At 42.3% G+C, this 23,249-nt stretch overlaps 1 protein-coding gene across 1 annotated transcript in view; it reads left to right on the top strand.

Annotated features, from left to right (window-relative positions):
• Positions 1-23,249, top strand: part of PDE2A (phosphodiesterase 2A) — an 835,594-nt gene that overhangs the window by 587,231 nt on the left and 225,114 nt on the right. The gene's annotated exons all lie outside the window — the stretch shown is intronic.

The raw sequence follows: 23,249 nt of genomic DNA, 5'->3' as shown, positions 1-23,249 counted from the left end.
ATATAGTCGTGCTCGGCAGTGATATAACAGTACTCCTGTGTGATACTATCACAGTAACACTATGGAGGATAATATAGTCATGCTCTGCAGTGATATAACAGTACTCCTGTGTGATACTATGACAGTAACACTATGTAGGATAATATAGTCATGCTCGTCAGTGATATAACAGTACTCCTGTGTGATACTATCACAGTAACACTATTTAGGATAATATAGTCATGCTCGGCAGTGATATAACAGTACTCCTGTGTGATACTATCACAGTAACACTATGTAGGATAATATAGTCATGTTCGTCAGTGATATAACAGTACTCCTTTGTGATGCTATCACAGTAACACTATGTAGGATAATATAGTCGTGCTCGGCAGTGATATAACAGTACTCCTGTGTGATACTATGACAGTAACACTATGTAGGATAATATAGTCATGCTCGTCAGTGATATAACAGTACTCCTGTGTGATACTATCACAGTAACACTATGTAGGATAATATAGTCGTGCTCGTCAGTGATATAACAGTACTCCTGTGTGATACTATCACAGTAACACTATGTAGGATAATATAGTCGTGCGTGGCAGTGATATAACAGTACTCCTGTGTGATACTATCACAGTAACACTATGTAGGATAATATAGTCGTGCTGGGCAGTGATATAACAGTACTCCTGTGTGATACTATCACAGTAACACTATGTAGGATAATATAGTCGTGCTCGGCAGTGATATAACAGTACTCCTGTGTGATACTATCACAGTAACACTATGTAGGATAATATAGTCGTGCTCGGCAGTGATATAACAGTACTCCTGTGTGATACTATGACAGTAACACTATGTAGGATAATATAGTTGTGCTCAGCAGTGATATAACAGTACTCCTGTGTGATACTATCACAGTAACACTATGTAGGATAATATAGTTGTGCTCAGCAGTGATATAACAGTACTCCTGTGTGATACTATCACAGTAACACTATGTAGGATAATATAGTCGTGCTCGGCAGTGATATAACAGTACTCCTGTGTGATACTATCACAGTAACACTATGTAGGATAATATAGTCGTGCTGGGCAGTGATATAACAGTACTCCTGTGTGATACTATCACAGTAACACTATGTAGGATAATATAGTCGTGCTGGGCAGTGATATAACAGTACTCCTGTGTGATACTATCACAGTAACACTATGTAGGATAATATAGTCATGTTCGTCAGTGATATAACAGTACTCCTGTGTGATACTATGACAGTAACACTATGTAGGATAATATAGTCGTGCTCGGCAGTGATATAACAGTACTCCTGTGTGATACTATCACAGTAACACTATGTAGGATAATATAGTCATGCTCGGCAGTGATATAACAGTACTCCTGTGTGATACTATGACAGTAACAATATGTAGGATAATATAGTCGTGCTCGGCAGTGTTATAACAGTACTCCTGTGTGATACTATCACAGTAACACTATGTAGGATAATATAGTCGTGTTCGGCAGTGATATAACAGTACTCCTGTGTGATACTATGACAGTAACACTATGTAGGATAATATAGTCGTGCTCGGCAGTGATATAACAGTACTCCTGTGTGATACTATCACAGTAACACTATGTAGGATAATATAGTCGTGCTCGGCAGTGTTATAACAGTACTCCTGTGTGATACTATCACAGTAACACTATGTAGGATAATATAGTCATGCTCGGCAGTGATATAACAGTACTCCTGTGTGATACTATGACAGTAACACTATGTAGGATAATATAGTCGTGCTCGGCAGTGATATAACAGTACTCCTGTGTGATACTATCACAGTAACACTATGTAGGATAATATAGTCATGCTCGGCAGTGATATAACAGTACTCCTGTGTGATACTATCACAGTAACACTATGTAGGATAATATAGTCGTGCTCGGCAGTGATATAACAGTACTCCTGTGTGATACTATGACAGTAACACTATGTAGGATAATATAGTCATGTTCGTCAGTGATATAACAGTACTCCTTTGTGATGCTATCACAGTAACACTATGGAGGATAATATAGTCGTGCTCGGCAGTGATATAACAGTACTCCTGTGTGATACTCTCACAGTAACACTATGGAGGATAATATAGTCATGCTCGGCAGTGATATAACAGTACTCCTGTGTGATACTATCACAGTAACACTATGTAGGATAATATAGTCATGTTCGTCAGTGATATAACAGTACTCCTTTGTGATGCTATCACAGTAACACTATGTAGGATAATATAGTCGTGCTCGGCAGTGATATAACAGTACTCCTGTGTGATACTATCACAGTAACACTATGTAGGATAATATAGTCGTGCTGGGCAGTGATATAACAGTACTCCTGTGTGATACTATCACAGTAACACTATGTAGGATAATATAGTCGTGCTCGGCAGTGATATAACAGTACTCATGTGTGATACTATCACAGTAACACTATGTAGGATACATGGTCGTGCTCGGCAGTGATATAACAGTACTCCTGTGTGATACTATCACAGTAACACTATGTAGGATAATATAGTCGTGCTCTGCAGTGATATAACAGTACTCCTGTGTGATACTATCACAGTAACACTATGTAGGATAATATAGTCGTGCTCGGCAGTGATATAACAGTACTCCTGTGTGATACTATCACAGTAACACTATGTAGGATAATATAGTTGTGCTCAGCAGTGATATAACAGTACTCCTGTGTGATACTATCACAGTAACACTATGTAGGATAATATAGTTGTGCTCGGCAGTGATATAACAGTACTCCTGTGTGATACTATCACAGTAACACTATGTAGGATAATATAGTCGTGCTGGGCAGTGATATAACAGTACTCCTGTGTGATACTATCACAGTAACACTATGTAGGATAATATAGTCGTGCTCGGCAGTGATATAACAGTACTCCTGTGTGATACTATCACAGTAACACTATGGAGGATAATATAGTCGTGCTCGGCAGTGATATAACAGTACTCCTGTGTGATACTATCACAGTAACACTATGTAGGATAATATAGTCGTGCTCGGCAGTGATATAACAGTACTCCTGTGTGATACTATCACAGTAACACTATGGAGGATAATATAGTCGTGCTCGGCAGTGATATAACCGTACTCCTGTGTGATACTATGACAGTAACACTATGTAGGATAATATAGTCGTGCTCTGCAGTGATATAACAGTACTCCTGTGTGATACTATCACAGTAACACTATGTAGGATAATATAGTCGTGCTGGGCAGTGATATAACAGTACTCCTGTGTGATACTATCACAGTAACACTATGTAGGATAATATAGTCGTGCTCGGCAGTGATATAACAGTACTCCTGTGTGATACTATCACAGTAACACTATGTAGGATAATATAGTTGTGCTCGGCAGTGATATAACAGTACTCCTGTGTGATACTATCACAGTAACACTATGTAGGATAATATAGTTGTGCTCGGCAGTGATATAACAGTACTCCTGTGTGATACTATCACAGTAACACTATGTAGGATAATATAGTCATGCTCGGCAGTGATATAACAGTACTCCTGTGTGATACTATCACAGTAACACTATGGAGGATAATATAGTTGTGCTCGGCAGTGATATAACAGTACTCCTGTGTGATACTATCACAGTAACACTATGTAGGATAATATAGTTGTGCTCGGCAGTGATATAACAGTACTCCTGTGTGATGCTATCACAGTAACACTATGTAGGATAATATAGTCGTGCTCGGCAGTGATATAACAGTACTCCTGTGTGATACTATCACAGTAACACTATGTAGGATAATATAGTTGTGCTCGGCAGTGATATAACAGTACTCCTGTGTGATACTATCACAGTAACACTATGTAGGATAATATAGTTGTGCTCGGCAGTGATATAACAGTACTCCTGTGTGATACTATCACAGTAACACTATGTAGGATAATATAGTCGTGCTCGGCAGTGATATAACAGTACTCCTGTGTGATACTATCACAGTAACACTATGTAGGATAATATAGTTGTGCTCGGCAGTGATATAACAGTACTCCTGTGTGATACTATCACAGTAACACTATGTAGGATAATATAGTCGTGCGTGGCAGTGATATAACAGTACTCCTGTGTGATACTATCACAGTAACACTATGTAGGATAATATAGTCGTGCTCGGCAGTGATATAACAGTACTCCTGTGTGATACTATCACAGTAACACTATGTAGGATAATATAGTTGTGCTCGGCAGTGATATAACAGTACTCCTGTGTGATACTATCACAGTAACACTATGTAGGATAATATAGTCGTGCTCGTCAGTGATATAACAGTACTCCTTTGTTATGCTATCACAGTAACACTATGTAGGATAATATAGTCGTGCTTGGCAGTGATATAACATTACTCCTGTGTGATACTATCACAGTAAGGGTATGTTTCCACTGTCAGGATGGCCAGCGGTATCGCCGCAGTGGCGAAGCCGCTCGGCGCTAAGCCCCGCCCCCTTTCTGGGACGCGATCATGCCGGATGTGTTAACTCTTCACATCCGGGATGATCGCTCTCTCCCATAGCGCCCTGTGATATGCCTTGCGGGGACGCTGCGTCCCCACAAGGTGTACGGACATGCTGCGATCTGAAAAGACGCGCAGCATGTCCGTAGTCGCAGGGCCGCCGCGTGCGGGTTTCCACGCATAGTGGAGACGGGATTTCATAAAATCCCCTCCACTATGCTGGAACATCTGGACGCTGCTTGTTTGACGCTGCAGCTCTGCGCAGCGTCAAACAAGCAGCGTTTCCTGACCATGGAAACATACCCTAACACTATGGAGGATAATATAGTCGTGCTGGGCAGTGATATAACAGTACTCCTGTGTGATACTATCACAGTAACACTATGGAGGATAATATAGTTGTGCTCAGCAGTGATATAACAGTACTCCTGTGTGATACTATCACAGTAACACTATGTAGGATAATATAGTCGTGCTCGGCAGTGATATAACAGTACTCCTGTGTGATACTATCACAGTAACACTATGTAGGATAATGTAGTCGTGCTCGGCAGTGATATAACAGTACTCCTGTGTGATACTATCACAGTAACACTATGTAGGATAATATAGTCGTGCTCGGCAGTGATATAACAGTACTCCTGTGTGATACTATCACAGTAACACTATGTAGGATAATATAGTCGTGCTCTGCAGTGATATAACAGTACTCCTGTGTGATACTATCACAGTAACACTATGTAGGATAATATAGTCGTGCTGGGCAGTGATATAACAGTACTCCTGTGTGATACTATCACAGTAACACTATGTAGGATAATATAGTCGTGCTCGGCAGTGATATAACAGTACTCCTGTGTGATACTATCACAGTAACACTATGTAGGATAATATAGTTGTGCTCGGCAGTGATATAACAGTACTCCTGTGTGATACTATCACAGTAACACTATGTAGGATAATATAGTTGTGCTCGGCAGTGATATAACAGTACTCCTGTGTGATGCTATCACAGTAACACTATGTAGGATAATATAGTCGTGCTCGGCAGTGATATAACAGTACTCCTGTGTGATACTATCACAGTAACACTATGTAGGATAATATAGTTGTGCTCGGCAGTGATATAACAGTACTCCTGTGTGATACTATCACAGTAACACTATGTAGGATAATATAGTTGTGCTCGGCAGTGATATAACAGTACTCCTGTGTGATACTATCACAGTAACACTATGTAGGATAATATAGTCATGCTCGGCAGTGATATAACAGTACTCCTGTGTGATACTATCACAGTAACACTATGTAGGATAATATAGTTGTGCTCGGCAGTGATATAACAGTACTCCTGTGTGATACTATCACAGTAACACTATGTAGGATAATATAGTCGTGCGTGGCAGTGATATAACAGTACTCCTGTGTGATACTATCACAGTAACACTATGTAGGATAATATAGTCGTGCTCGGCAGTGATATAACAGTACTCCTGTGTGATACTATCACAGTAACACTATGTAGGATAATATAGTTGTGCTCGGCAGTGATATAACAGTACTCCTGTGTGATACTATCACAGTAACACTATGTAGGATAATATAGTCGTGCTCGTCAGTGATATAACAGTACTCCTTTGTTATGCTATCACAGTAACACTATGTAGGATAATATAGTCGTGCTCGGCAGTGATATAACATTACTCCTGTGTGATACTATCACAGTAAGGGTATGTTTCCACTGTCAGGATGGCCAGCGGTATCGCCGCAGTGGCGAAGCCGCTCGGCGCTAAGCCCCGCCCCCTTTCTGGGACGCGATCATGCCGGATGTGTTAACTCTTCACATCCGGGATGATCGCTCTCTCCCATAGCGCCCTGTGATATGGCTTGCGGGGACGCTGCGTCCCCACAAGGTGTACGGACATGCTGCGATCTGAAAAGACGCGCAGCATGTCCGTAGTCGCAGGGCCGCCGCGTGCGGGTTTCCACGCATAGTGGAGACGGGATTTCATAAAATCCCCTCCACTATGCTGGAACATCTGGACGCTGCTTGTTTGACGCTGCAGCTCTGCGCAGCGTCAAACAAGCAGCGTTTCCTGACCATGGAAACATACCCTAACACTATGGAGGATAATATAGTCGTGCTGGGCAGTGATATAACAGTACTCCTGTGTGATACTATCACAGTAACACTATGGAGGATAATATAGTTGTGCTCAGCAGTGATATAACAGTACTCCTGTGTGATACTATCACAGTAACACTATGTAGGATAATATAGTCGTGCTCGGCAGTGATATAACAGTACTCCTGTGTGATACTATCACAGTAACACTATGTAGGATAATGTAGTCGTGCTCGGCAGTGATATAACAGTACTCCTGTGTGATACTATCACAGTAACACTATGTAGGATAATATAGTTGTGCTCAGCAGTGATATAACAGTACTCCTGTGTGATACTATCACAGTAACACTATGTAGGATAATATAGTCATGTTCGACAGTGATATAACAGTACTCCTTTGTGATGCTATCACAGTAACACTATGTAGGATAATATAGTCGTGCTCGGCAGTGATATAACAGTACTCCTGTGTGATACTATGACAGTAACACTATGTAGGATAATATAGTCATGCTCGGCAGTGATATAACAGTACTCCTGTGTGATACTATCACAGTAACACTATGTAGGATAATATAGTCGTGCTCGGCAGTGATATAACAGTACTCCTGTGTGATACTATCACAGTAACACTATGTAGGATAATATAGTCGTGCTCGGCAGTGATATAACAGTACTCCTGTGTGATACTATGACAGTAACACTATGTAGGATAATATAGTTGTGCTCAGCAGTGATATAACAGTACTCCTGTGTGATACTATCACAGTAACACTATGTAGGATAATATAGTTGTGCTCGGCAGTGATATAACAGTACTCCTGTGTGATACTATCACAGTAACACTATGTAGGATAATATAGTCGTGCTCGGCAGTGATATAACAGTACTCCTGTGTGATACTATCACAGTAACACTATGTAGGATAATATAGTCGTGCTCGGCAGTGATATAACAGTACTCCTGTGTGATACTATCACAGTAACACTATGTAGGATAATATAGTTGTGCTCAGCAGTGATATAACAGTACTCCTGTGTGATACTATCACAGTAACACTATGTAGGATAATATAGTTGTGCTCGGCAGTGATATAACAGTACTCCTGTGTGATACTATCACAGTAACACTATGTAGGATAATATAGTCGTGCTCGGCAGTGATATAACAGTACTCCTGTGTGATACTATCACAGTAACACTATGTAGGATAATATAGTTGTGCTCAGCAGTGATATAACAGTACTCCTGTGTGATACTATCACAGTAACACTATGTAGGATAATATAGTTGTGCTCGGCAGTGATATAACAGTACTCCTGTGTGATACTATCACAGTAACACTATGTAGGATAATATAGTCGTGCTCGGCAGTGATATAACAGTACTCCTGTGTGATACTATCACAGTAACACTATGTAGGATAATATAGTCGTGCTCGGCAGTGATATAACAGTACTCCTGTGTGATACTATCACAGTAACACTATGTAGGATAATATAGTTGTGCTCAGCAGTGATATAACAGTACTCCTGTGTGATACTATCACAGTAACACTATGTAGGATAATATAGTTGTGCTCGGCAGTGATATAACAGTACTCCTGTGTGATACTATCACAGTAACACTATGTAGGATAATATAGTCGTGCTCGGCAGTGATATAACAGTACTCCTGTGTGATACTATCACAGTAACACTATGTAGGATAATATAGTCATGCTCGGCAGTGATATAACAGTACTCCTGTGTGATACTATCACAGTAACACTATGTAGGATAATATAGTCGTGCGTGGCAGTGATATAACAGTACTCCTGTGTGATACTATCACAGTAACACTATGTAGGATAATATAGTCGTGCTGGGCAGTGATATAACAGTACTCCTGTGTGATACTATCACAGTAACACTATGTAGGATAATATAGTCGTGCTCGGCAGTGATATAACAGTACTCCTGTGTGATACTATCACAGTAACACTATGTAGGATAATATAGTTGTGCTCGGCAGTGATATAACAGTACTCCTGTGTGATACTATCACAGTAACACTATGTAGGATAATATAGTCGTGCTCGGCAGTGTTATAACAGTACTCCTGTGTGATACTATCACAGTAACACTATGGAGGATAATATAGTCGTGCTCGGCAGTGATATAACAGTACTCCTGTGTGATACTATCACAGTAACACTATGTAGGATAATATAGTCGTGCTCGGCAGTGATATAACAGTACTCCTGTGTGATACTATCACAGTAACACTATGGAGGATAATATAGTCATGCTCGGCAGTGATATAACAGTACTCCTGTGTGATACTATCACAGTAACACTATGGAGGATAATATAGTCATGCTCGGCAGTGATATAACAGTACTCCTGTGTGATACTATCACAGTAACACTATGTAGGATAATATAGTCATGTTCGTCAGTGATATAACAGTACTCCTTTGTGATACTATCACAGTAACACTATGTAGGATAATATAGTCGTGCTCAGCAGTGATATAACAGTACTCCTGTGTGATACTATGACAGTAACACTATGTAGGATAATATAGTCGTGCTCGTCAGTGATATAACAGTACTCCTGTGTGATACTATCACAGTAACACTATGTAGGATAATATAGTCGTGCTGGGCAGTGATATAACAGTACTCCTGTGTGATACTATCACAGTAACACTATGTAGGATAATATAGTCGTGCTCGGCAGTGATATAACAGTACTCCTGTGTGATACTATCACAGTAACACTATGTAGGATAATATAGTCGTGCTCGGCAGTGATATAACAGTACTCCTGTGTGATACTATCACAGTAACACTATGTAGGATAATATATGTGATGACGGTGTGATATGCTATGTGGGTATCATTTTGTGTATATTTCTATTTTACTGATTATCATGGTGTTAGGGTACCGTCACACAGTGGCATTTTTATCGCTACGACGGCACGATTCGTGACGTTCTAGCGATATCGTTACGATCTCGCAGTGTCTGACACGCTACTGCGATCAGACACCCTGCTGAGAATCGTACGTCGTAGCAGATCGTTTGAAACTTTCTTTCGTCGCTGGATCTCCCGCTGTCATCGCTGGATCGTTGTGTGTGACAGCGATCCAGCAATGCGTTCGCTGGTAACCAGGGTAAACATCGGGTTACTAAGCGCGGCCCTGCGCTTAGTAACCCGATGTTTACCCTGGTTACCAGCGAACCTCGGCATCGTTGGTCGCTGGAGAGCGGTCTGTGTGACAGCTCCCCAGCGACCACACAACGACTTACCAACGATCACGGCCAGGTCGTATCGCAGGTCGTGATCGTTGGTAAATCGTATAGTGAGACGGTACCCTTACTGTATCTTGTAGGATGAGTTGTTATTTGCCATCTGATATTCTCCCCACAGTTCTGTATTGTTATCTCTCCACAGGGTCAGTGAATAATGTTGTTTGTTAATATGCTAATGACATGTTGACCTAGCTTGTTGAAACAATGAGCCCATGTGACCTTCCCCCTCCTGGCCTGTGAATGAGGGGGGAGACTTGTAAATATCAGGGAGGTGAGACACAGATCAGTCTGATGTGGAACCATGATGTGAAGAGCATATCAGGGAGAAGGAATGGAATATGGACTGTTATCCTCTGTGCTGTATTGTTGGACTTTTATTCTCTAACTGAACTGTATTTGTGTTCTGGAATATTTAATCCTTTGTGTGATGGATTGTATATATGGACCTTTCGTGTTTTGCCTAAATAAAGGTCTTGGAATTGTTCACTATTCTCTTGCTCTGTTGATTGTGTGATATCGGAGAAGGAACCCGTGACAACTGGTGGCAAGCAGCGGGATCAACAGAGCATAACCTAATGGAGAACCACACACAGAGTGAGTACAGAAATTGGACTGTATCCAGTTTACAGGAGAGAGCCAGAGACCTGGGCCTGAACTACCAGGGACTGACTAAAGAGGCCTTAATTGATCTACTGGTGGGTGCTAGCCAGACCACCTACTTCCATATGTCTGAAGGACGAGCACTGGAGACGAGGACCCCCACCCCAAAAAGCCAGTGGGTGGTGTGATACAAAGAAGAGATGGCGGTTCTGGGCCCAGGCGTCTCCCAGGAGTACAAGGAGGAGGCTGCCTGCCGGGCACAGTGGAGACAAGAAGCAATGGAGCTTGAAAGAGGGAGTAACGCAATGTGGAATGTAAACCCAATGATCCGGGAGCCTGTATGGATCACCCGGACAGAGTTTAAGCCATTTGATGAGGCTTCCGGAGATGTGGAGGGGTTCTTCAAGGACTTTGAGCAGCAGTGTGCTGTGATGGAGGTGCCCCACTCTGGCTGGATGCGTTTGTTAGTGGGACTCCTGAACGGTAGCCTGGCGGAGGCTTACCGAACCATTCACTCACAGCGGAATCGGGATTATAACATTGTAAAGCAGATTATCCTGGATTACCATGCTATCACCCCAGACTCATATAGGGCCAAGTTCCGAGACCTCCCATGCACTACGGGGGGATCGTTTAGGATGTATGCACATAAGATGTCCCAGGCATGTCGGAGATGGCTGGAAGGAGAAAACGCCTTTACTGTGGAAGATGTTATACAGGCGTTCCTTATAGAACAATTTCTTGCCAAGTGCCCTGCAGAGGTACGGGAATGGGTCCGGGAGCGCACGCCGTTCACCGTGGATAGAGCTACAGCCCTGGCAGATGAAGCCCTTACTATCTGACCGCAATGGAAGAGGCTACTGGACAATGAACCACGGCCTTCTCCCGCACCCCGTCCCCCTCCGATTATATCTGCCCCCCACCCAGCCGCAGGCCGAAGACAATCACAGCTCACAATCCTGGGCCCCAACAGTTCCGACCACGACCTGGGGGTATCACAGAGAGGAGATGTTATGGGTGTGGGCAACCTGGACATTTGCAGTCTGGCTGTCCCTCAAGGATTTGGAGGGAGCCCCACGCAACCCCACCTCGTCCAGTGCATCTTGTGCACTCCATCCCGCCTGAGGAAGAGCTACCACCACCCCCACCAGAGTGGACCACTGACCACGGCACCATAGATACCCCTCCTGGAGTGTACGGACTCCGGCCTTTGTCCATCAGAAATACACAGCAACGGCATTACCACATGCAGGATGTCTTAATTAATGGATACAAAGTGTCGGGATTTAGAGACACGGGGGCATTCCTGACTATCGCTGACCCCCGTGTGGTTCGACCCGAGGCAATTCACCAGGGCCCAGGAATTCCCATTGTCCTGGCGGGGGGTGTCCGCAAATATATACAGAGAGCTTTGGTACGTTTGGATTTCGGTTTTGGAGAAAAACTGTGTTGGATTGGCGTTATGGGAGGACTTCCTGCAGATATCCTCCTTGGAAATGACATTGGGGAGTTGCAAAGTCATTTTGTGGGAGCAGAAGGTCCGTGGGCCTCTCCTTCTGAAAGAACAATTGGAGGGAGATACCGCAGATACCATAATGCCCATCATTCCCTACGTTCTAGAGTTCAGAGACTGTCTCGCCCAGCTAGCTACCTTGGCTAATGAACATCAGCGAACGGCCCAGTCCAGTCAAAAAGCCTGGTATGACCATAAAGCCAGGACCCGGGAATTTATGGGCAAGTGCTCATGATTATTGCAACCCCTGCCACTGTACAAGGAACTATAAACAGTGGAGCAAAGTGGACTAAAGTGAGCAGGACAGAGATCTGTGTAGATCTAATGGTGTGCTCACTTACTATGAGGGGGGAGAGGTTGTGATGGTGTGATATGCTATGTGGGTATCATTTTGTGTATATTTTATTTTACTGATTATCATGGTGTTACTATATCTTGTAGGATGAGTTATTTGCCATCAGACATTCTCCCCACAGTTCTGTATTGTTATCTCTCCACAGGGTCAGTGAATAATGTTGTTTGCTAATATGCTAATGACATGTTGACCTAGCTTGTTGAAACAATGAGCCCATGAGACCTTCCCCCCTCCTGGCCTGTGAATGAGGGGGGAGACTTGTAAATATCAGGGAGGTGAGACACAGAGTTCAGTCTGATGTGGAACCATGATGTGAAGAGCATATCAGAGAGAAAGAAGGGAATATGGACTGTTATCCTCTGTGCTGTATTGTTGGACTTTTATTCTCTAACTGAACTGTATTTGTGTTCTGGAATATTTAATCCTTTGTGTGATGGATCGTATATATGGACCTTTCGTGTTTTGCCTAAATAAAGGTCTTGGAATTGTTCACTATTCTCTTGCTCTGTTGATTGTGTGATACCGGAGAAGGAACCCGTGACAATATAGTCATGCTCAGCAGTGATATAACAGTACTCCTGTGTGATACTATCACAGTAACACTCTATGCAGTAATGTCACAATTCTTCTTTGTGTTCCAGCTCCTCTCTATCTCTATGTGTCCGACCTTTGCTGCTCTCTGAGTCTTAGTGCTTTATCAGACTCTTTATGGGGGAATGAATCTTTCCAGTCCGGACAATCTTTTGTGAGACCATCTTGGTCTCCGGGATACCACTTTGCAGCTTTCAGGACAATTGTTTCAGTTTTCAGTGTTGAGTAGTTTTACAATAAATGCACAAACCTTCAGCTGAATGAGGCAAAAGAAAAGTTACAAAATGTATTGAAAAAATATGAATAAAAACTATAAAGATTAATCCACCCTCTGGCTATGTATGCAAGGCTGGAGGCATATAACGGTAGAATCACAAGAAGATACACATTGCAGATATAATATATAATCGGCAAAGTTATAAATATTAGTAATAAATAGTAATTAATATCTGTAGGAAAGATAACCACTAGTGATGAGCGAGGGTATTCGTTGCTCGGGTGGTCTCCCGAGTATTTGTTAGTGCTCGGAGATTTAGTTTTCATTGCAGCAGCTGAATGATTTACAGCTACTAACCAGGCTGAATACATGTGGGGGTTGCCTGGTTCCTAGGGAATACCCACATGTAATCAAATTGGCTAGTAGCTGTAAATCATCCAGCTGCCACGATGAAAACTAAATCTCCGAGCCCTAAAAAATACTCAGAGACCACCCAGAAAACCGGAGCAACGAGTACACTCACTCATCACTAATAACCTCTGCACATAAGCCAAGTAATCATCAAGTAGATGAAGGTAAAATAAAGTACATACAGGTAGTGCTATCGAAAGTACCCAAGGTTCGTTTCGCCTAACATGCTTCATCAGGTGCTTTCCTGCCTCTGCTTGTACAAAGGCCCACCTGGCTGTGCTTTACTATATGATGTGATAGCTACAAGTTGTTATGAGGAAGCTCGCGCATTTGAGGTCATGTGAGCCTTCTCTGGCTGACGCAGTCTTCTGCTTTCTGTGAGATGATAATGGGCCTTTTTTTTGCTATCTACACAAATCAAACTGATTATTTTTTATTTGCTAACTCTAATATATATGTTATATACAGTTATGATGACCAAAAGTTTTGGCAGCAGTTAAATTGTTCCAGGAAATGAAGTACCGTATTTCTCCTAGAAAAGTATTGTATTTACGCATGTTTTGTTATACACAGTTTTTTTTATTTTTTGTGTGTATTTGAGCAAAGCAAAAAAAAAAACAGAGAAAAAAAACAGAAAAAAAAAACAGCAAATTGGGCATAATTTCACAAAAAAAAACAAAAAACGAAATGGTCCGGACAAAATTGTTGGCACCTTTCCAAAATTGTAGGTAAACAACTATTTTACAAACATGTGAGGCTTGTTCACACTCACCTGTGGCAAGTAACAGATGTGGGAAATATGAAAATCACACCTGAAACAAGATAATAAGGGGAGAAGTTGTTTCAATCTTTGCATTGTGTGTCTGTGTGCAGCACTAAGCAGTGAGAACAGAAGGAGGAGAAGAGAACTGTCTGAGGACTTGAGAACCAAAATTCTTGAAGAATATCACTAATCTGTTCTGCAGGTTCAGGGTGCATCAGTGTCAACACAAACTATCTGTCCACATGTGAATGAAATGAAACGCAATGCCAGGAGGACCTCACTGCAAGTTTGCCAAAATGTACGTGTGCAAGACAAAATCCTTTTCGGAAAGTGTCTTGTGGACTGATAAGACCAAGGTAGAGCTTTTTGGTAAAACATATCATTCTACTGTTCACCAAAAACAGAATGAGGAAAAGAACATAATACCTACAGTAAATTATGGTTGTTGAGTCCTTCTCCGTCCCTGGCTTCCTGGATGGGATCCAAATAAATAACACGCAGCACAAAGGTTGTGTGTTCATAGACAGGGATAGCCCTGGAGCCCGCGCCTCTCTTCACTGGGCGCTCCCCCTTCTTTATATAGATAAAAAGTTTAGACATTTTACAGACATGCGCACAAGCGCTCATATTTCACAATCACTTACAAAGCAAATCTTATTCTAGTGAAAAAGTTACAATTATTTGGCATGTAGATAAAAAGCTACAATATCAAGGAGGAATGTGCGCGTGATTACTAACAAAACAAAGAAAATGTCAAGTTTGCAGAAATATTTCTTGTTGTATACCAGATTTCTCAGGAAGAACACAAAATGGATTCCCCGGTTCAGTCTGATCTCCACAATTCCCCCCTTTGACATATTCTTTTTTTTATTACCACAGGGCCAAAGACAAAGCCTTTATTTTTTGGTATTACACATGCACACACTTATATTATTAATAAGAGAATCAAATCTAGTATTAATTCTTCTATCGCAAATTATTTTCTTCTTTAGCAGTACACTAAAATATAAAAACAAAAATTAGTACGGTAATATTAATTAGAATCACTAGAGGATAACATAAGAATAAAGAAAAAAAAATTTATACTCTTGCATCTATTACACAAAATTTATCTGTGCATACTGAGATACCCTTGAGCACAATCTTGAATAATACATATATAATTACAATAATTATAACTATATGTATTATGCTCTGCATGATCCCAGCAACCCACCCACCGATCCCTCTGAACCAGTTGGCTGGGTTAAGAAATGAGAAGGTATCAGACCACCAGCTATCCTTATTCTGGTCATTGTCTTTGTCATACTGATCTCTGAGCCGTTGTACATCCTTTAATTTAAATGTCATACTCATAATACTATTCGGGTCTATATAATGACAACAGGTGGGTCCAATGATTTGACACATACCCCCTTGTGAGGCAGTTAAGTAATCCAATACCAGGGTATGTTGGTTGATGACTATTATAAGCTGGTTCTGTACAGCTATACTAGTGTTTAGTATATCCAATATATCCCAGATCTGATCATCTAGATAATCCGTGGCTCTAACTAATTTATCCCACATCTGTGTTAACATTATTAACATCAATATCATGAGTTTTGTACTGCTCTTTTGCAATGGCTTGCATGTATCCATGATGCCTTTCCTTCAAGCTTGACTGATGTAGGTGTTGTCAACAGGACTTGGAAGGGTCCGTCAAATCTTGGTTCAAGAGCCTTTCTGGTGTGTCTTTTTACATAGACTTGATCACCTGGTTCCAACTTGTGACTTCCTTCAGTGTTGTCAGGATCTGGAAGGGAAGCAAAAACTTGTGCATGCACCTTAGTTAATTGTTTCTGAAGATTTTGCACATAAGAAGTCAATGATTCTACATTTAACACAAGTTGTTGTGGAAAATAACATCCTAAATTGGCAGTCCTGCCAAACAAAATTTCATATGGAGACGGTTTAGTCTTACCCCTTGGGGTATTGCGTATTGAGTAAAGGGCCAGTGGAAGGCATTCTGTCCAAGGCTTTCCTGTTTCAGCCATGGCTTTCTGTATTTTTAATTTTAAAGTTCCATTCATGCGTTCCACCTTACCAGAACTTTGAGGATGATACGGAGTGTGTAACTGACTTTCAACACCCAACATTTTCAGTACATTTTGAAATATTTCTCCAGTGAAATGAGTACCCCTATCTGACTCGATCACTTCAGGGAGACCGTAACGGGGCACCAGTTCGGCAACTAGCTTTACAGCAGTGTTTTTAGCTGAAGCCTTCCGAACTGGATAGGCCTCTGGCCACCCTGAGAACATGTCCACACACACCAACACATACTCATACCCATTACTTTTTGGCAGCTGGATAAAGTCTATCTGTAATCGCTGAAACGGGTAGAGAGGTCGGACGTGGTGCTTCATAGGGGTCTTTGTTGTCTGTCCGGGATTATGTGCCAGGCATATAGCGCATGCAGCACAATAGTCTCTTGCATAGTTGCCAAAACCTGGAGCCAACCAGACTTGCTTTGCCAGCAGTGTCATTGCATTTGCAGACACATGAGTAGGGTGGTGTAGTCCACCAACTACAATCGGGTACCAGGCTCTAGGTAGACATATTAGTCCATCTTTCTTCCAAATTCCCGCTTGTTCTTCTGCCCCTTCCTTTTTTCACCTGTCCCTCTCCTCTTCTCCTGCATCTTCCTGTGCTTGTCTCAGTCTATCTTCAGTATTTTCTGTGGGGTTTACAGTATGAACCTGTTGTAAGGGTTTAACTGCTGCTGCTTTGGCTGCTTTGTCAGCCCTATCATTTCCCCTAGATTCCCTAGTGTCGAGTCTCACATGTGCAGCTACCTTGATTACTGCTACTTCTTTTGTTTCTTGTACAGCCTCTAAGATCTGTTTGATCAGAGAAGCATGTTTTACAGGTTGTCCTGACGCTGTCATGTAACCTCTAGCTCTCCAGATTACTCCAAAATCAAACACAATACCATGTGCATACCTAGAATCAGTGTATATATTAGCTGTCTGATTCTCAGCTATTTTTAGCGCTTCAATCAATGCTGTTAGTTCTGCTTCTTGTGCAGACTGTTTCGGTGGAAGTGGTTCTGCTTTGAGAGTTTCAGATTCTGACACAACTGCATACCCTGTATGGAAGTTACCTGTGTCATCTGCAAACCTACTACCGTCTATAAACAGCTCTAAATCTGGATTTTGAAGTGGTGTTTCGGATACATTGGGTAAGCCTACCGTTTCTTGTAAAATGAGCTCTGTACAATCATGTGTGTCTGTAGGGAAAAAATTTGCGTGTGGATCAGTGTCCTTATTCCCCCCTTCAGACTCGAGAGGTAGCAGTGTTGCTAAATTAAGAGTCTGAAGCCTTGCAAATGTGATAGTAGAGGGGAGCAGCAAAGAACACTGTAGCCGCAAATGTCTGGCCATGGAAATGTGTTTTGGTTGGACCTGGTTTAATATCCCATAAACATCATGTGTAGTTTGAACTGTGAGTGGATGCTCTAGGACAATTTCTGATGCTTTGTCCAACAATAGTGAGACAGCAACAACTACACGTACACAGGTTGGCGCTGCTCTAGCTACTGGATCTAACCTTGCTGAAAGATATGCAATTGGTCTTTGTTTCCCTGCATGCTTCTGGGTAAGAACTCCTGTAGCATGAGAATCAACTTCTGCAGCCATAAGCTGAAATGGTTTGGTGTAGTCTGGTAGCCCTAACGCTGGAGCTGAAACAAGGGCATCTTTTAATTGTTGGAACGAAATCTGACCTTCTTTTGTCAACAAATAAGGTTCACTTTTTACACAGTCATACAGTGGTTGCATTAGTTGACTGGCATGTATAATCCATTGTCTACAATGAGACACTATTCCTAAAAATGCTCGTAGCTGTTTATGATTTCTAGGCTCATTCATCTGTCTTATTGCTTCAGTTCTTTGAGGTGTAAGATGCTTTTTACCTTGAGAAATGCAATGACCTAGAAAGACCACTTTGGTCTGACAAACTTGTAACTTTTGTCTATTCACTTTACACCCTTCTTTTTCTAGAAAACATAGTAAACTTACAGTGGACCTTTCTGCGGTTTCTAGATCTGGGCAGCAAAGTAGTATGTCATCCACATACTGCAAAATTACTACCTGTGGTTCGGGTTCAAACCTTTGAAGAACTGTTTGTAGGGCATTTGAATAAAGAGTATGGGAGTGTATCATTCCCTGTGGAAGGCGTGTCCACGCCAACTGTTTGCCCTTAAATGTAAATGCAAACAAATGCCAACTATCTTGGTGTAAAGGAACCGAGAAAAATGCATTTGAAAGATCTATTACAGTAAACACTTGAGAACTGGCTGGTATCTGTGATAGTAACGTATGAGGATTGGGTACAACTGGGGTGATTGGATCTAGAACTTTGTTTATTTCTCTTAGATCATGTACCATACGGTATTTGGGCATAGAACTCTTATCAAGAGTTCTCTTCTTGACTGGATACAGAGGAGTGTTAGCAGGTGATTGTATCTCTACCAGAACTCCTTTCTCTCTATATTCCTCTATCTGTTTTGTGATCGCTAGTTCCTGCTGGGCACTCACAGGGTATTGTCTGAGCTGTGGGAGAACAGCTCCTGGTTGCACAGATAATTTTACAGGAGAAATATGCAATAGTCCTACATCAGTATCTCCCTGTGCCCACAGTGTTTCTGGGACCATTGAGAGGTCTAGATCTGTGGTGTACTCTTTTTCTTCAGTATAATCCTCAAAAGCCTGAATTCTGACATATTGTTCTAATGTTTCTGCATCATCAGGGATAGTCAGCATAACTGTGCCATCTTCCCTAAAATTGATGTTAGCTTCTAATTTCTTTAGTACATCAGTTCCTAACAGACATGTTGGGGCACCTCTGGCATATAAAAATCTGGATGCAAAACATTTAGGTCCTAATGAGACCTCTAGGGGCACAGTATATGGCAGTGTTCGAATTACCCCATCATAACCCTCAGCAAAAGTTGTTTGTTCTGAAATATCTTCCGGATTCGGAAGAAAATCTTGATTCAAAATTGAGGAAGTTGCACCTGTATCTATCAAAAATGGAATCTCTCTCCCCCCCACATTCACCTGTATCATAGGTCTTCTAGCTGGTAGGGAAGTTTGTAACACATCGAGTCAATCTGAATCTGGTATGGGACCATCCACTATGGATGTCTGTTGGATGTCTGAGGGCTTATTCTTTGGTACAAATTTTCCTGATTTTATATCTGCCAACTTTTTCCTGCACTCTTTTTGGAAATGACCTGGCTTTTTGCAGTAATGACAAGGAAAATTGTGTCTTGCTCTCCCTCCTGTTGTGTTTGCTTGCGCTATTCTGACAGGCTTATGATTTTCTCTTAAATCCAACTCTATCCCTACGGCTTTTTGCCTAGCCAAGTGTGGGTCTTCCAAGGTTCTCCAATCAGGAGTTGCGGCCTTAAGTTTCTCCTTCACTTTTGGAGACAATCCATCTATGAAGGTTTTTGTAATTAACCTCATCATTCCTGGAGTGGTCAGATCTATTCCTTCATCTCTAAAGCTATTTTCTACCCCTAGATAATACTCATCTACTGATTGACCAGGTTTCTGAGCCACCACTCCCGTTGTTCCTCTCTGCCTCTGTTTCTGCCTCATGAAAATTATTAAGTGGTCTACGAACTGATTGCCTGATTCTACCGTTTGTAGGGCACCTTCTCCTGCTTGTCCTACTTGTCCTGCCTGTCCCACTTGTCCTGCCTGTGGCCTATGTCCCTGTAGATATGCCAGTAATTCCTGGAAGAGACCAGGAGTCATTTTCATTCTACATAATTCCTCTCCATCCGCCCAGACTCCTGCGTGAGTCTGCATAATTTGCTGTATATATTGTGCAAATCTGACTGGAAACTGGGTGGGGTCTGGCGCGTTATGCAAGAGAGACATACCTTCAGCAGGGGACCAAGGGAAATATTGCCGAGTTTGATGATACCTAGTTCTCATTACCCCGTCAGCATTTGTTTCCCTAAAAGGTCTTGGTACTACCCTAACAGGAGCAAGTACAGTGCCATGTCTAGGCGCACCACAGGCTAGGCAATCATTCCTCCAATCTGGATTTTGTTGTCCACAGTGTGAACATACCCATCCTCCTACCCCACCAAGATTGGGATACAAGGCTGGAAATTGTTTTCCTCCCTCTACTCCTCCAGATGGTACAAATGATTGGGCATTTGGATCTAGGTAAGAAGGTGGAATACATCCTTTCCTTCCTATAGACCATTTGAAAGTGTCTGGATCATATCTCCAATTTTCTTCTCTTGCTGTTTTTGAGACTTTTATCATGCAGTGCACAATATCTTCCCACCCATTATCTTTAACTATTCCTCCTCTTTCTTTATTTACTCTTTCCCATTCTGTGCTGAACATAAGTGCTTCTGAAATTCCCAATTTTTCTCTTACCCTTCTAATCTGTCTTCTGACTGTCTTTCCACATCTTTCCTGTATGATATCTGCTGCTTCCACTTGTCCTAAGACAGTTTTGGTCTGTTTATTTCCCATTTTTCTTTTCAATACTAGCTATGACTACCCTAGGTGACGTTTGGACAACCACTTCCTCTGTTGGTGGCGTCTCGTTGCCTTCTCTCCTAGGGAGCTAAAATATTGAAAGGCTCGTCTGCTCCGTTTCTTCTAATATGCAGGACGTACTTAAGTGCTATTATGCACGCAAACAGACTCAGCAACACCATACAGATCACAAAACTTTCTGTCTCAGTTAGCATACTTGTCCCAGGCTCATGAAACCGCGTCCTGGGCTCATTCTATCAAACCTTATCCAGAAATAAAGGGTTTCAAGCACTTAGAGAGAGTCAAGCATGGGCGGAGGTCTCCCCGAAAGGACGCAACCACATGACCCAGTTAGGCTGACTTTCGTGTATAAGGCTTGTGTCCCAAATATTTTGGCTTATTGTTCTACGTACTTTTGCTCTTCTTTCACAACATGCCACAACCTTCACACTGTTCACACACTGCCAGGGACAAGACTCATAAATCTATACAATATGGTAACCCGAGTTTTATAGGTATCTACTCACTACTAGACTAACCCAGCGTGACACGGCTCGTAGAGATCTTCCGGATAATACAGGGCAGATAAAAGAGAACTAATAATGTCTCTTACCTGGCCAGGTTTTTCAGTTCATTTGCCGTCCATTATCCCAGATCTCCGTTGTCCGTATCCGCAGGTGAATCTCGAGCAGATACTCTCGCCTCGGGTCCCTGTTCGGGCGCCAAGAAATGTTGAGTCCTTCTCCGTCCCTGGCTTTCTGGATGGGATCCAAATAAATAACACGCAGCACAAAGGTTGTGTGTTCATAGACAGGGATAGCCCTGGAGCCCGCGCCTCTCTTCACTGGGCGCTCCCCCTTCTTTATATAGATAAAAAGTTTAGACATTTTACAGACATGCGCACAAGCGCTCATATTTCACAATCACTTACAAAGCAAATCTTATTCTAGTGAAAAAGTTACAATTATTTGGCATGTAGATAAAAAGCTACAATATCAAGGAGGAATGTGCGCGTGATTACTAACAAAACAAAGAAAATGTCAAGTTTGCAGAAATATTTCTTGTTGTATACCAGATTTCTCAGGAAGAACACAAAATGGATTCCCCGGTTCAGTCTGATCTCCACAATGGTGAAGGGTCAAAGATGTCTTGGGGGTGTTTTGCTGCCTCTGGCACAAGGCATCTTGCAATCTGAACATTACCTAAGGATTTTGGGTGGCAATGTAGTGCCCAGTGTCAGAAAGCTGGGTTTGTGTCCTAGGTCAAGGGTCTGCCTGTAGGACAATGACCCCAAATATACTTCAAGAAGCCCCCAGAAATAGATGGAAACAATGCGCTGGAGAGCTCAGAAGTGTCAGCAACGAGTCCGGATCTAAATTCCACTGATCACCTGTGGAGAGATCTCACAATCGATGTTGGGAGACGGCAAAATATGAGATCAGGAGCAGATTGTAAGAAGAGTCATTCAAAAATCCAGCTGAGAGGAGGAAGAAGCTTGTGATGGTTATAGGAAGTGAATGACTGTAATTGTTTATTCCAAAGGGTGCAACCACATATTAAGTCGTGGGTGTCAACAATTTTGTCCGGCCCATTTTTTGGGGGGTTTTGTGTGAAATTTTGTCCAATTTGCGCTTTCTTCTCTGTTTTTGTGTTTTTCCAATACACACAAAAGAATTAATCATGTGTATAACAAAACATGGGGAATTGTAATAGTTTTCTGGGACAAAATGCTCCATTTTCTGGATCAATTTCAAGGGTGCCAGCACTTTGGACCATGACTGTACTTATCATATCTGTGGTGCTGTCTCCTTTGTGGTGCAGAGATGAGATCAATAAGTCTATGATTTAATGAGAAGTCAGCGGGGAAAGTCTTGAGTCTCCACAGTCTGAGCGCTGCTCCTGCCAGAGCTGTAATCACTCATCTGAGGCTCCTCGGAGCGTTGGCCGCCGGCATCTGAGCCCAGGGAACACTTTATATCATACCGGAACCAGTTCTTATTTCTGGATTTAAAGGGATACATCAGCCAAAATATTTACCACCCATCCACTACTTGGCGCAATCACTGCACCCACTTTCCATGAAGGGCGGAGCGGCACACGTCCTCGGCCACCGCTGCACACGTCCTCGGCCACCGCGGCACACGTCCTCGGCCACCGCTGCACACGTCCTCGGCCACCGCTGCACACGTCCTCGGCCACCGCTGCACACGTCCTCGGCCACCGCTGCACACGTCCTCCGCCACCGCTGCACACGTCCTCCGCCACCGCTGCACACGTCCTCAG

This window comes from Ranitomeya variabilis, chromosome 3, assembly GCF_051348905.1.
Source record: "Ranitomeya variabilis isolate aRanVar5 chromosome 3, aRanVar5.hap1, whole genome shotgun sequence".
NCBI lineage: Eukaryota > Metazoa > Chordata > Amphibia > Anura > Dendrobatidae > Ranitomeya > Ranitomeya variabilis.
The sequence above is the reverse complement of the archived record's forward strand: the minus strand, read 5'-3'. Positions and strand labels throughout refer to the sequence as shown.